This window comes from Lagenorhynchus albirostris, chromosome 1 (genome assembly GCF_949774975.1).
Source record: "Lagenorhynchus albirostris chromosome 1, mLagAlb1.1, whole genome shotgun sequence".
Taxonomy (NCBI): domain Eukaryota; kingdom Metazoa; phylum Chordata; class Mammalia; order Artiodactyla; family Delphinidae; genus Lagenorhynchus; species Lagenorhynchus albirostris.
Genome location: NC_083095.1, coordinates 127,823,399 through 127,839,160, shown reverse-complemented (window position 1 = coordinate 127,839,160; position 15,762 = coordinate 127,823,399). Strand labels below are relative to the sequence as shown.

At 51.4% G+C, this 15,762-nt stretch overlaps 1 long non-coding RNA gene across 1 annotated transcript; it reads left to right on the top strand.

Moving 5' to 3' along the window:
- Positions 1-1,940: 1,940 nt before the first annotated feature.
- LOC132531767 (uncharacterized) lies at positions 1,941-14,140 on the top strand. The gene is made up of 6 exons (XR_009544215.1): positions 1,941-2,133; positions 4,604-4,684; positions 6,326-6,500; positions 7,144-7,237; positions 8,152-8,193; positions 12,067-14,140. It is a non-coding gene; the product is annotated as an uncharacterized LOC132531767 (long non-coding RNA).
- The last annotated feature ends 1,622 nt before the right edge of the window (positions 14,141-15,762 follow it).

Sequence of the window (15,762 nt, the reverse complement as noted above, 5' to 3'; positions counted from 1 at the left end):
CCAGCTGCCACTGCTTTGGGTGTACCCAGCAGGCACTGGAGACGCACGGGCAGTGTTTTGCACTTTGCAGCGGAGTGTAGGGTGGCTTGGGAGGGAGGGAGGGAGGCTGGAGGAAGGGAGACACCTAGTAAGCTGCAGCACAACTTGACGTGAGATGCAGCTATGGACTGCACAGGCAAAGCTGTGGAAATCAAGAGAAGGGGACACACTGGGGAGATGCAGAAGAGTCGGAGAATGGGCAGGCCTTTGCACTTGGTTGAGTGTGTGTGTGTGTGTGTGTGTGTGTTCATATCCACTACTGGCCTTCATCTGTTCCAGAACACAATCCAGGAACCCCACGTTGCACATAGATGAGCTTTATTTTTGCGCGCTTCATTTTGAGGAGCCGATGGAAGAGCTGAGGGGCATGGTCTCTTCAAAGCATGGACGATCTTGTCTCTCGTTTTGGCTGTATCCGGCAGAAGGTAGAGGTGGGTTGGAGACAATCAACCCACCAACGTTTTTGTTTTCGTTTTACAAGATTTTCTAGATGTTACCTCTCTTCAACTCTGGGGAGATTTTCAGGGGATCCTGCGTGAAATCAGGTAATATATCACGTGAGTCTCTTAGCGGTTCCCACCTGCTAAGGTGCAGCATAGGCAGAGGCTCGGAGAAGCTGCGCTGTGGCTGAGGACACACAACTGACAAGGGCTGGCCGCGGGATCCCGCCCAGGGCTGCGGGTCTCCAAAGCCTGCTCTCATCGTGGAGGGAAAATGCTCCTGCCCTGCTTATCTTCCCGATCACAGAAATATGGTTGTTCTGGATAAGAACTGTGATTGTCTTTGGATCCCTAGATGTGCCTGAACAGTGGCTGACATAATGCATCTTATATAGCTGTGGAAGGAAGGGAGGGAAGGAGGAGAAAAAGATAGTCTGAGTCCATATTCTCAGATCCTAAGCATTAAGAGGCTGAATTAATTGCTTGAGTTAGGATTTAATTAGGGCTTTAAACAACAGCTGTGCTATCTCGAGCGCCAACTGTAGATGACAGCTCCCGATCCATACTTACCTATCTGAGACACTGCACCTATTTAAGATAAGCTTCCATAAACTGAAGGCGAACAAGGAACTATATTTAAGTGGCAGGAGCCATCTCTCCACCCTTAAGTGAAAGATCGCTAATATCTCACACCTTTGGACAAGGCTGGAGATGGATAATATAGCAGAAGCAAAACAGGTTAAGACTGGGAGTCGGGAGGCATGGGATTGGGTCTTGGTGGTTTATTAGCTGTGTGGCCTTGAGTAAGTTCCCCTTCCAAGGTCTCCATGGCCTCATCAGAGAAGTGATGAGCGAGGTCTCTTCCAGCTGGAAAGTGGTTTCAGCACACGGTCGTAGCGAGCTCTCAATGCTTTGCCTGAGATTCAAAAGGAAGAAATACTGTCCTAATTCCTTTTGTTCAAAGCTGCGTGAGCTCCTGAGCTCCCCAAAGCAGCCTCTTCCGTGTTCTCTTGGCCCTTTCTGGTCTCTCTCCTGCCACTCTAGATTTTATGGATCCACGCTGGCTGATGTGTCTGTGTCTGCCTCGTGCTCACAGCTCCATGAGGACAGTCCCACATGAGACTGAGTCCTCTGTGACCGGAGCCCACCCGAGGGTGGGCAGGGAGTGGGCGTCTCAGGAAAGGGTGGCTGAAGGAGTAAATGGATGAACAAACAAGCAAAGGAACAAACGAGTGATGACTCATAACTCTTGGCAAAAGAAGCCAAAACCCCAGGCAGCCCAGAAGGTCTGCCTTTTCCTGGGAACAAGTGCCCACGTGTTCGAGCTCCCGTGTGCCAAGAGGCAGCACTGCGCTCCGCCTTTCCCACCCACCACCATCCTCCCAGCAGCTCTCTGAAGCAGATGCAGTAGTTCCCTCCCATTCCACAGAGGAAGGGACCCAGACTTCAAGTGACTTCAGATCCTGATCTGCCCAAGCCAGCGTCTTGATCCCCGCGCCCAGGGAGATGGGTCTGTGCCTTCACTGCCTCTGAACCCTTTGTTTCATCAACAGGATCTTTTCTGCACATGTGGCACTGAGAGCCCCTTCCCATATGGACAGCGGCTGAACAGAAGTGATTGGGAGCTGCATGGCCCCCTTAGGAAGACGGAAAGGTACCTGCTTTGGAATGAGATACAACTGGGTTTTAATTCTGGCTCTTCTACTCACCAGCTTCGTATTCTCGGCCAAGTCCCATAACCTCTCTGAGTCTCTGTTTCCTCTTGTGTGAAACGAGGATAAGACTATCCACCTCTTGGGGCTGCTGTGAGGATTAGAGTTCAGCCACGGGGAGTGTTTAATACCGGGCTTGACCCACGGCTGCTGATAAATAAAGCAGTAACGGCAGCGTATCCTTAGTTTGGAACAATTTGTTTTTCCATGCCCCTCAGTAAGGTAAGCATGGCATTTGACACCTTTTACAGATGGGGAAACTGAGGCATGCAGGGGTGAAGTGACAAGCCCGAGGTGCCACAGTTTACGAGGGGTAGAGCTGAGACCAGGCCGCCCTGCGTGCAGATTGCCCTTTGTCTCGGTGCTCTGGGTTGTCCTATGTGGGATGGGGGGAGGGTCTCTCTCTTGTCCACTTGGCCCAGCTGGGGATGAGGACCCTGGTCTGGAAGCCCTGAGTGATCACATCGCCAGCTGAGGCAAAGGCACCATGCTGGGGCCTTGATGCTTGATGGGGGGAAGCAAGGCCATAGGACGTTTGCTGAGGTCAGTGTGACTGCTGCTCCCGCCTGTGTGGCGTCAGTGAGGACACAGCACCAGGACCAAGTGGTGAGTGATGTGGGGTGAGCGGTCGGGGACACCGAGTGTGCTCGGATCTGCGGGTGACAGCGGACTGATCCCCTCTGCCCGGCGTCTGAGGGTCGGGAGAGGGGAGGTCTGGGTGAGACAGGCCTCAGAATGCTGTGCCCCAGGCTCCTGGCCTCCTCCGAGGGGACACTGGAGTGGACCGTCGGAGGCCACGGGGAGGAGAGGGCGGTGGGCCGTGCAAAGCGGGCTGCACAGAGGCAAGCACGGGCCCCCGGCCCCAGCCCTTGAGTTGTGCCACCGGCTTCCTTCCACGTAAGCCTTCTCGTGGGAGAGAGAATGGGATTCACCTGTTGTAAAAAGGTTGCGATTTACCTGCATGACTTTGCACGGGGCTCATTGGAGCCCAGGGAAGTCAGGTGCACTGCGTGGGGGCCCCCGGTCTAAGCAAGGAGTGGGAGTCTTGCAGCCACCCCGGGGTGCACAGCTCTGCCACTGACACGGCACTTTATCTTCTGACTGGTCTGAGAAAGGGTCTCAACTCGGCCCAGGCTGCGCTGCCAGTTAGGGTCCCAGATAGGACTTGGGGACTTCCCCGAGGGATGACGTTCAGGCCCTGCCCCCTCATTTCCCCAGAGCCTCTCGTTCTGACTTTTGGCTCTCTCTCCAGATGAGGTTGTGCTTAGAGGTACGCATGGGACAGGAAGGAGACATCGGTCACATCCCTCTCGAGAAACTATTTCCCATACCTATCTCTTCACTTTAAATGCATCCAGAGCCCCACAAGGTGAACCTGGCCTCAGCCTCTCGGGAGCTTCAAGGCTCTGGACGAGGCCGGGTAACTCAGACCCACTCAGGAGCGGGGTGTCTGTCACCCGCCTGCCTTGTGACAACAATGATGCCCCTCATCTCGCTTGTCACCCCCTTGGGGCCCCCCCAAGATGTGGGGACCGGCATTGATTGAAGCCACAGCAAACTGGGCCGGCACTGCCTGTGATGCATGCCGAGAAACACACCCAGCTGCTTTCAAAGCGCCTTTCTCTCCTCTCCTTTCTAATGAAAACCCTTGTGTAATCTGTTAGTGCCGCGTCTACTGGAGCATGAATTATTCAGAGAAGTCTCTGTTCCGTTATCTCCCCTCCCAGGGGGACGCCCCTACCATTGTCCGCCCTGACGGGTCATTATGCACTCTGTGAATTTAATCTTTTAGGCTATCTGGCCACACAGAAAAAATGTATGAATAACAATTTTCCTGTAATAACCTTCAACTAACCTTTCAACCAGAGTGAGTCATTCCAATCCCATTTTCACATCAAGAGGAGTCAAAGGCATGCAGTTACCTCTCCTCTGTTTCAGGAGCTGCCCCACCTCTGCCGCACCCTTAATTTTTAAAGGGGTGTTGAAGAGTGTTACGAGCCAGAGGAGGGTGTGGGGAGGGTTGGGTGGTAAGAGGCGGGTCTGGAGTCCTGACACTAAGTCTGGGCCAGAGGTCCCGAGCCTCAGCTTTTTCCTGTGGACAGGGGAACCGGACCACCATATCCAGGTCCTAGGGCCACTGCATCTGGCTCTCATCGTCCAGCAGCCTGATATTTTTTTTGCCCCATTGAAGGCAGCACTAATTCCTTCCTTTGCTCCTGCATAAGGAAAAATGTCCCCTCTGCCCAGAGATTTCCCCAGAGCCCTTCCACAGATGGCAATTTCAGGTCAGTTTTAGCTTTTGGTGAGAGCTGTGGTGTCACCATGCTGCTGACATGAGAGAGGATGGGAGAGGGTGGGGCCGTGCACGCACCCAGGAGCCCTAACCTTCCCCCCACCCCTGGCTTCCCACAGTGCAGCAATCTGGAAGGAACCTGGAGTTTGGAGTCAGGTAACTGACTTTGAGAGTTGGCTCCTCCAGCTGTGTGACCCTGGGTAAGTCACTTCCCCTCTCTGGGCATTGGAAGGGTTCCATGGGTAAGATGGGAATAATAATACTTTGCAGGGTTGTTTTGCAGATCAAATGAGACATGGAAGCAATCTGGCTGGCGCAAAGCCCTGGGCCTGAGTTGGTTCCTCTCCTGGGCCTGAGGCACCCCTACCCCACTTTCCCCATCTCCTTTTCCCCTTCCTGAGTTCAGCTGGTTATGAGCACCTGTCTCCCCCTTCCCCCAGGCTCTTTGGCTCTGAGGCAGGGTCTGATACACTCATCCATGCTCAGGTCTGAGAACAGCAGCTCCCAGTGGCTCAACAGACCCAAAGAGAGAGGAGGAAGGATGCTCACTCCAAGGTGGCCTTGGCCCACCCACTGGGTCCTGCAGAATCGCCTTTGACTCCTGGACTGCAGCTTTGATTCTGCTTTTCCGGTTTGCCTCATACCAATCTTCTTTTCTTTTTTAACCAAATGGGAAAAGCAAATCCAGGGTGTGAAAGGACTTCTGCAGGTCATAATTCAGAGGGTCAAAAACAGACCCTGACAAGGACCCTGTGTCCTGACTCCCCTCTGGGTGCTCAGATCATCTCACTGCCCCTTAAAGCGCTTGGATGGTGGTGGCAGTACAGGCCCTCAGGCAAGAGATCTCAACAGACGTTTCTCCAAAAAAGATGTACAGATGGCCAAAAAACACACGAAAAGATGCCCAGCATCACTAATTATTAGAGAAATACAAATCAAAACTACAGTGAGGTATCACCTCACACCGGTCAGAATGGCCATCATCAAAAAATCTACAAACCATATGTGCTGGAGAGGGTGTGGAGAAAAGGGAACTCTCCTGCACTGTTGATGGGAATGTAAATTGGTACAGCCACTATAGAGAACAGGATGGAGGTTCCTAAAATACCTAAAAATAGAGCTACCATATGATCTAGCAATCCCACTCCTGGGCATGTATCTGGAGAACACCATAATTCGAAAACATACATGAACCACAGTGTTCATTGCAGCACTATTTACAATAGCCAAGATATGGAAGCAACCTAAATGTCCATCGATAGAAGAATGGAAGAAGAAGATGTGGAACCTGTACACAATGGAATATTACTCAGCCATAAAAAGGAACGAAATAATGCTATTTGTAGCGACATGGATGGACCTGGAGATTGTCATACTAAGTGAAGTGAGTCAGACGGAGAAAGACAAATATATAATATCGCTTATATGTGGAATCTAGAAAAATGGTACAGATGAACTTATTTGCAAAGCAGAAATAGAGTCACAGATGTATAAAACAAACTTACGGTTACCAAGGGGGGAAGGGGGTGGTGGTGGGATGAATTGGGAGATGGGGATTGACATATATACCCCACTATGTGTAAAATGGATGTAAAATGAGAACCTGCTGTATGGCACAGGGAACCCTACTAATGCTCTCTGGTGACCTAAATGGGAAGGGAATCTAAAAAAGAGTGGATATATGTATATGTATAACGATTCACTTTGCTGTACAGCAGAAACTAACACCATTGTAAAGCAATATTCTAATAAGAATTAAATTGTTTTAGAAAGGGCAGGGACCCTTGATCTCCCTGAAGTCACACCGTGCAGGCCAAGCTTTAGCGAGTTTTTTCTCTCAGGTCACAAAAATGGCCAAGGAGGTGGTCCTGAAGTTCTGACAGTTTCCTCAGTGGGAGATGCGCACTCTGGGCGATCACACAGACAGCACGGAGAACCCCGGGGGCCTGTGTGAATGACGGGGTCTGCGCAGAGAGAGCAAGGTGCCACGAGGGTGAGAATGAGAGAGAGAGACGGGTGAGCAAGCCCTAAGCAGGGTTTATCTGCCGTTAGTTTTCAGACCGTCTTTGCCGCTTCCCATGCTCCTCGCCAGCTGTCCTGCCGTTGCAGGGCGGGGATGTGCAGGCCCCGTCCCACATCTGCGTCCCCGCCTGCTCCTCGGCCCCGCCCAGGAGGCCACCACCCTGGCTCTTCCACAGCCCGTATCCTGTACGCTTGCTTTGGTGCCTTTAGAGCATGCCGTCTCCCACTTGACCTGTCTTCCTCCAGAAAGCTCGCTCAGCTTGTCTTTGAGGGCTGGAGGGAGGCAGCCTGGACCCAGCCCTTCCTTCCTCTCCATTCCAAGGCCGGTTGGATTCCTGTTCAGACTTTTCCTCCCGTCTCCCTCTGATGTATTTGCCGGGCTCTGAGCGAAGCCCCGCTGCCCCTGCAGAAGGATCTTCCTGAAAAAACGTTCCCCAAGGGCTGAAAGGAAATACAGAAAAACACTCACAATCGTTGCCTTTGGGCAATGGGATTTTAAGTGGGTTTTTAAAGTTTTACCTTTTCCTCCTACTTTTTGGTAGTTTCCAAACTTTCAACAATGTATGTTATAAAAGTTGACAGCATGTAAGAGATCACTGTTCTCAACATGTTTCCCCTCCTACTTCAGATCTAATAGTGATGCTCTGCTGCCCATTTGACACACGATCCTGGAGAACCTACTGAACGCCGGGCACCCAGGAGCGCCACCCAGAAGGCCGGCCTTATGACTGGTAGGTGTAGCTATTGGTTTGTGAGTTCAGAGGCTTCTGGAAGACACCCTTGTTAAAAGCAAAAACCCTCCACCTGCTAGCTGGGCCCTGCCCCTCAAGAACTCAGACCCGAGGCTTAGAGGCAGTTTTGCTGAACTGCATGAGACTGTGGGCGCAGGCAGCCCCACTTTGGGCTTTTCTACCAGACTAATGAAAAATGGAGTTCTCCTTCACACCATAGAAGCAGCCTAGCCTTCTGAGCTTCCCAGGTCTTGGCCGTGGTAGACGGAAGAACAGCAGGGGACCCCAAGGGAACTGCCTGCCAGCCTGGGTAGGAATTGGCAGCGACTAAAGACAAAGGCAGTGTTACTGGGCAGATACCATGAAGCCCGCGAGGAGCGGATGCATTCACTGCACGGAGATCTGCCATGCTGGTTTGGAGGCGCACGGGAAACAGTGCTGGGCTCCTTGGAAATGCTTGACAGCGAGCGTGGCTGTGCTGTTTCACGGAAGAGGGCACGAGAGCCGGCAACATCCATGATTATAGAAATGCAAGCCCGTTTTCACTCTCAGACAAAGGGTCCATAGGCTATTGGGCTGCATCTTAGTGGCTTGTTTGCCTACGTGCCCCCTCCCCTGGAGCAGCTCTTTGGGGTTGGGGACCATGGCTGACCCTGCCCTGTTTCCCCACTGTGCCTTGCTAGGGCCCTGCCCCTAACGGTGTGTGTAGCCGGGAAGGTAGAGAAGACAGAGCCTTTCCAAAGGGCGAATGTGAATGGAGCGACTGGGGCGAGGAGTACCAGGGCCTTTGAGCCATTTGTGAAGGAGGGAAGAATCCAAACTGGCCGCTGAGGGCACCAAGAACAAAGCTTGGGGGCCACCATTAGGGGATCACCCGGACTCGGGCCTGAGCTGCTGCTTCCACGTCTTCACAGGCTCCCAGGAGAAAGGCAGCCCCCCGGGAGGACCCTTCCTAGGTAAGAATTCAAACACAGATCCGTCTGTGTCTGAAGCCTGCTTGCCTAATCCATCCCATATCCGTTTCCAGCACCCACGAGATAGTTCCCCATCCCTATGCACTTCATCTTAGCTTTGTTGATTTCTCCACTGGCCCATATAACAGTCAACGTTCCTTCACCTCCACTGTCCCTGTCACCTCCTCTTCCTCTGCCCCATTCATACCTCCATCTTTTACAATTATTCCTGACGGCCCGCTCTCAGACCCTGATATGAACATGAGATCCTTCTCCTTCTGTGCCAACTAATAAACCCTGTCGTACAGTCTCCACTCCTGGAGAGCTTGCCCTGGAGTCTGGAGCAGATTCTCCTGCAAGGAAAGCGCACAGCGAGGCTGGGGGAAAGTGCTCTGAACTTCTGGTGCCTGTTCGCTCAGATGTTTCCCACTTTGAATGTGTATAAAAGAGCAAAATGGGCTGCAGAGCCAACATTTGGGCTACAAAAACATGTCCTATCAACAACAGCAACCTTCTCCCCAGAGAAAATGAGGTTGTGTATATGTGTATGTGTTTTTTTTTCTTTTCTTCCGGGGGTGGAAGTGTTGCATTTTAATGCCTGATTTTGGCACTTGGTGCAGAAAAATAATTTTGAGATGCCAGTGGCCAAATTTTCCTCCATCCCACTTCAGAAAACTCGTTTATGTTTAAATTTCTTGCAGCTGAGTTATATACACAGTACACGGGGGCGGCTGTTCCAAATGTACACATTTATAGCTCCACTGTATTTTTTCCCCCTTTGCAATAGAGAACTGAGACATAAACACCACCCCCATCTGACTGCACACAAGGTATGGATGTGACAAAAGTAAATCCCCCGGGATTTCGGCAGCCAGGCTTTTGTGCACACAGGCACGACGCATGTCAGTGCAGATTGCCAACAGGTGTGGCTCAGGGGGAGGACAGAGCGAAGGACAGGTGGGATGACTGTGCAGAAGCTGGTGGAAAGATGGCAGAGGGGATGCACCACCCTTCTCTCCCACAGCCTGGCCCGGTCCCCCTTCTAGATCAAGTGCAAGGCACGATTGCCGGTGTATGGCCAAAATGTGGGATTCTGGGCGATGCTACGGCTCTAAGAGTGGCCTCTGCAGGAGAGACGAGGGGACATAAATGTCATCCCGAGTTTGGGGAGTTGCAGTAGCCTCTCTGGGGAAAGGCCCCATTTACACCTCACTGCCCAGTGGTTGAGAAACCAGCTGTTTGGGGACCCTGTGGAATCCAGGGTGATGTGTATTGGGGTGCTCCGGAAGCACAGCTTGTTTCTGAGACCCATGAGATACAACGGACAGGCACTGTCCTCCCATTTCGCAGGTGAGTACCAGAGAGGCTGAGTCACTGGCCCACCGTCACACAGCCAGCCGAAGGTAGAAAGGAGCTCTGGAGCCTTTCTGGAGCAAAGGCAACAGACCCTGAGGAGAGTCTGAGGGGAATGGCATGGGTGCAGCATGACTTGAGGGTCAGAGGAAGTCTTGCCTCACCCATTTGCAGACCTGAAATCCTTCTGGGGAGAGTCAGCCATTGGGTTTTGATAAAATTTCCCAAAGGTGATAGAGCACTAGATTCCTGGGATATGTGAAGTGTGAAAGGGTCTCTGTGCCCAAAGAAGTTTGGGAAATGCTGATTTAAAGAAATGTAGACTTTTCTACCTTGCAGGACTTGTCAGCGCCTTTAATGTGCTAATGCTCCAATGTGGGGCGTGGGGGCACAGGTTGGAGCCTCCAGCATTTCCCAACCCCACTGACCAGGGCACTAGCTTCACCACGCCCTTACCAGGGCTCTGTAGACACACATTTTGTGAAACGCTGGATTGCGGCTGTGATGAGTTTAGAAAGGTGTATTTTCTTGGCGAGGAGTAAAATATACCAATATTGATTAAACTCTCCAAAATGCAAAGTGGTTTGCAAAAATTAGCTTTGAATCATCTGGAAGGCTCAGAGGAAACGGGACACAGCAAAGGTAAGTTTCAATTAGAAGAAGAACAGAGGGAAGTGAAACCACCTTAAATCCAACTTGAGAAAAGCTTATTTAAATGTGTTGCTGAAAAAAACAAAAAAAAGAGGTTTCGTGCTTTGTAGAAGTTAGATTTGGCACCAGGAACTCTTCAGCTGAGCCTGAAAGGCGCTGACCCATCGCTCTAGGAGCCTGTGTCCCGTGCAAGCAACACGTGGCCGGAGGCATCATGGGAAACACCTGTTGGCTGGGAGTGGGGGGAGGGGGAACTGGGAGCTGAATTGTTCTTCATTTTTAAGAGGAGAGAGATTTCTGCTTCCTTATGGAAGAAAAATTGTTTGTTTGTATTTGGTTTTGGGTTTTGGTGATGCCATGATTTGAGAGCACATTTTTGCTCCATCAGAGGGTTTTTTTAATAAATGAAGCCCAAAGGCAGGGGCTGGATCTCGGGCACCCCCGTTGCCTGCCTCCTAGTTTAGGGCTGAGTGCATAAGGGAAATAGTTCTGCTGAACTGGACATTTGACTCCTGCGTTTTAAAGACGGAATTCTAATGAAAAAAAATAAGTCTGCACATAGTCCTTTCTGGCAGGACTGTCCTGTACGTTGTGGCTCTTTCCAGAAGAAGCCCGGGGTTGGGGAGGTGACTTGGGGGTCCATGCCTGCCTCTGCTTCTCTGTGGGTGGCCACAGGCAAGTCTCTTAACCTCTCTGAGCTCCAGTTTTCTCACCATAAAATAAGGATCCTAAAAGCTGCCTTGCTTCTCTCTCATGTGATGCTCATGTGAAGCGTTAAAGGAGTGAAGGAATAAACACATGTTGTAAAATTAAGACGCCATACAAATACCAGTTATTATTACGTGATGGCATTTAAGCAATGTCAGGAAGGCCTCCTTGCCTATCTAGAAATACCTTTTGTCAAGGATTGTCAAGGGGCCTGAAATTGTATCATTAGAAATGCATTCCCTGGGATGTTAAAGGCTTTTAGATCTTTAAGACATCTTCACTAAAATGCATTTGGGAGACATCAATATGAAGCCATTATCTCTGCGCCACCGAGAGCCTGGCGGAAGAGATGGACTTGTCCAAGCTGGTAGCAAACTAGCAAACCAGCTGAGGGGGCAGGGAAGTGATAAAGAAAAGTAGGTGTTCCAGGAAGGGATCCCCAAGACTGTGAAAGACCAGCGCTTCTTACCCTTGACCGTGCCCACAAATGGCCTGGGGATGGAGTTAAAATGCAGATTCTGACGCAGGGGGCTTGAGAGGGGCCTGAGAATCTGCATTTCTCACAAGCTTCCAGGTGATGCTGATACTGCTAGTCTGAGGTCCACATCTGTAGTACAAGTATAATAATAATACTAACAATAACTAACAGCAAATCCAACCCTCCCAAGAACATCTGGCTTTGGCCGAAGGCCTAAGCACTGTAGGATTTGGTGGTTTGGGAGGAATCCTGTACAAAGGCACTGCTACCTTGTGGGAGGAGAGTGACTAACGCATGGGGATGCTGTCTGTTAATTTGGATGTGTTGTTTTGTGTGGACTTGGTTAGTGAGCTGTGCTCTTGAGAACCGTTAAGATGTACATGCAGGATGGGGCCTTGAGACCTTGCTGGGCTCTACCCTCCCACCCTGACAGAGTCCAGTGTGAACTAGATCTCCCTGCCCACCCTCATCCCCTGCCCCGCTTTCCCCTCCCCTTGCTTTGTCACCTCCCCCTAGCGCAGGTTTTCTCGAGCCTCTGGCTCTAATCTGCCTCTGTGTGTTGAGTGGTGTTTATGTGTGTACATATATTTCTATCTATCTATCAATCTCTCCCTCTTCCTCTCTTCCAGTCTCTCCCTCCTCTTCCTCTCCATCACTGAATCATCATCTCTGTGTTTCTTCTCTAGTAGCCGGTTCCCGGAGGAGGGGTGACGTATCAACTCACCAGATCAGTGTTTACTCCCCAGGAGTCCTGGGCATTTTAGCACTGGATGATGAGCCCCTGAGGGCAGACGCAGGTGTTCCTCTGTTTGGAGCTCCACATCTCGGATCAGGCATGGACCAAGAGATGTGACAGTTGTAACTTGTAACAGCTCCGTGTGGAGCTGGGTTTGCAGGTCTCACGGCAGGCACCTCTGAGCCCCAGGTGAAGTGTACACTGCTCCCAAGCTCTCGTTTTCCCCGGTCCTGGAAGTTACCACATGAGGATGAATAAGGAAGACTCAAAATGTAGTGAAGGAGACCAGTCACCTACCACCATGGGAGCCCAGCTGACTATCTGTGAACATATGACTGAAGGACCTCTCCCCCCTGCATGGCCGGGGCGTCCTTCAGAGAGGATGACTGGGGAGGGGTTAATGACAGGGGGAAGCCTGGGCTACCAGAAGGGAAGAGCTGCACGGTACCTCTGAAGAGGGGGACTGGGGGAACACATTGGTCTCCCAGCATCCTGGGCACATGGCACCTGGTGCGGGGGAAGACCTGTCCTTACAGGGAAGGTCAGGTCACAAATATTTAACTTGTTGACTGGAGCTCATTGATGGGCGCGTGAGGGCTCATTATACTACCTCTGTCTATTTTTGTGTAGATGACATTTGCCAAAGTAAAGGAAAGAAGAAGAGAGAGAGAAGAAAGAAAGATCAACGCATGTCATGCTTCCCATACTACTTGCTGATTACAAGCTGACTACCCCCCTTCCTGCTGGTAAAGGCGGCTCTGATCCTGGCCACGTGGTTCTGGCTTACTTGGTGATCGTTTTGCCCTTTGCAAATTAAGAATGTGGCATTCAAGTTTGGATGAGCACTGCCCCAAGTGTGGTATGGGGATCAGAGGCTACGTGTGAACTGTTTGTTACCAGAATACAAGGTAATCGAGGGTAAATAATTTAGAAACTTCTGTAGCCAATGACTTTGCCCTGCCGTCCAAGCTCAGGGTCAGTGGATGGGTCTCGTGAACAGGGCTTGAGGGTAGTCAGATTCGAGTGGTGAATGTCATGTGGTGTGAACTGGGGCTTGATCACACACGGTAGGACCAAACATCAGACCATGATGGAGGGGATTTTTTTTTCAAGTGATATCTCACAACATATGGCTTGAATCCTTGGGACTTTCGACGGCGTCAGTCAGTCCTTTAGAATCTCGTCGTGGAGAGCCCTAACAAGAAATTTCTAGACCTGCAAGAATAAGACCCCCTGCAAGGACCCTGGTTTGAATTGCGGATCTCCCTACGGGGGCCTGCCTGGTCCACCTGCCCAGCCTCCCTGCCGTACCCTCACCCATCCTCACCCAGTTTGTCGAAAAGCAACAGATGCAAAGAGCCTGCAAGGGCAGGACAGTTTCACGGGCTAAGCCAGATCCCCGCTCTCCCTTTTTTCAAATTAAAATGGAGATGTGCTTCAGCTGCCTCTCCCACATCCCTCTTCCTGGGAGGACCTGGAGGGGTCCTCAGGAGGGGGACAGAGGGGCACTCAGGAGCCCCACACAAGCTGTCGAGGCTGTTCTGGAAGTGGGTAATCTCTGAAAGGGTGATTTAGAGCTCAGCGTGGCAGGGCTGGAGGCAGCGAGGTAGCTGTTCCCCACGGCGCTCATTAAGTTTCCATAGATTGCATTTCCTGCCTCCCCCCCCCCCCGCTAGCCCTCCAAAGTGCCTGTTACTAATTCATAAAAACACTGCAAGCGTGATCGAGTCCGCTGATTACTGGAGCAGGCAGACACAAGAGACGGTAAAATGTTCCGTGTCTCTCTATCAGGCTCTCAGGGGCTCAGGAGGAAGAAAAAATTAAAAAAGAGAAAAACAACAACATGAAGAAAGGAATATGAAAAAAAAAAAAAACTGTGTTGTGAAATATTAATCAGAGCTGTTTGCCCCCGGGGGCCAAAAATATGAGGCAGCATAATCAATGTAGCAAGAGCTGCCCAGCAACATGTCTTTGAGAAGCTGATTATTGCGGGTAAACACAGCTAAATATTCTGAATCTTTGGACTGTGCCTCTGGTGTCGCTTGAGAATCCGATTCCCTTATCATCCTTCTGCAGGTGTGGCCCCGGGGAGGAGCGTGGGAGGTGTTGGCGGGACATGGCTTCCTGGGCAGGGAGTCACTTGGGCCCCAGTAGGAGCTGCTTCTGTTCCTTTCCAAATGCTGATCAGGAGGGGTGTGGGGTAGAGGGTGAGGGGTGGACGATGCCCAGGGAGGTTTGTGTGTGCATGTGGGCTGGGGCCATCGTCCAGAGTGGGCTCTTAACAGCTAATGACCCGATGCTGGCCATGTCAAGGGAGCCCCAGTTCTAGAATGGCCTTCCTGAGGGTCCCCCAAAGGAGCCCAGCTGGTTTTAGGGGGAATCGGGTGGAGCATTCAGGGGTCTCCAGTAAGAATGGAGTCTTTCCAACTAAATTCTGCATTGGGGAGGATTTGGTTAGTTGACTGCAATATAAGCTCACAGTATGCACATCATTGCATTAAGGGGTCCCCATCCCTTGAGCTCAGTGATTAAGATATGAAACCTGCATGCAAACTGGAAGGGAATGCTCACCTGTCACTATGGGCCGAAGTGAGCGTGGGGATCTTCCAAACCTGGGGGTGGATCTCACCTGCACAGAACCTGAGGCTATCGGAATGGAAGTGACTTTGGAGATCAGGTATCTTCCTCATTGAGGACAGAGGCCCAGAGAGGGACAGTGACTTGCCCAAGGTCACACAGCAGAGATAGGAGTCTTGATGCATAGGCCAATCTCCCAGCACACCCTTGGGGCATGAAGAAGGAGGAGCAGGGGCAAGTGATGGAGACTGGTTTGTGTTAAGCCTTCAGGCTTAAGGAAAGCTCCCTGTCAGCTACAAGGAGCTGGATCAGAGGGGAGTGAGCCCAGAACAAGAGACAGTCCCCCCTGAATTCCTGGGTGCTAGTTTCAGCTCCACAGCTAAACTTTTGGAGAACCTTGATTAAGTCACCCCCCTCTGAGCCTCAGTTTCCTCATTTGAAAGGAGTTGGACTAAGTAATGACAGCAAAGACCTCATCAAGTCCTGATGAAGGAGAGCAGTATTTGAGGTGAGCTGTGGCCAGGGTCTTCTCCATGAAGGACAGAAAGAGGATGGGGTTAAGTAAGGCAAACTGGACCAATCACAGCATCCCCCTATCCAGGGACCATGGGGTTAAGTAAGGCAAACTGGACCAATCACAGCATCCCCCTATCCAGGGACCAGCATCCCCCTATCCAGGGACCAAGTAAGGCAAACTGGACCAATCACAGCATCCCCCTATCCAGGGACCAAACTGGACCAATCACAGCATCCCCCTATCCAGGGACCAAACTGGACCAATCACAGCATCCCCCTATCCAGGGACCAAACTGGACCAATCACAGCATCCCCCTATCCAGGGACCAAACTGGACCAATCACAGCATCCCCCTATCCAGGGACCAAACTGGACCAATCACAGCATCCCCCTATCCAGGGACCAAACTGGACCAATCACAGCATCCCCCTATCCAGGGACCAAACTGGACCAATCACAGCATCCCCCTATCCAGGGACCAAACTGGACCAATCACAGCATCCCCCTATCCAGGGACCAAACTGGACCAATCACAGCATCCCCCTATCCAGGG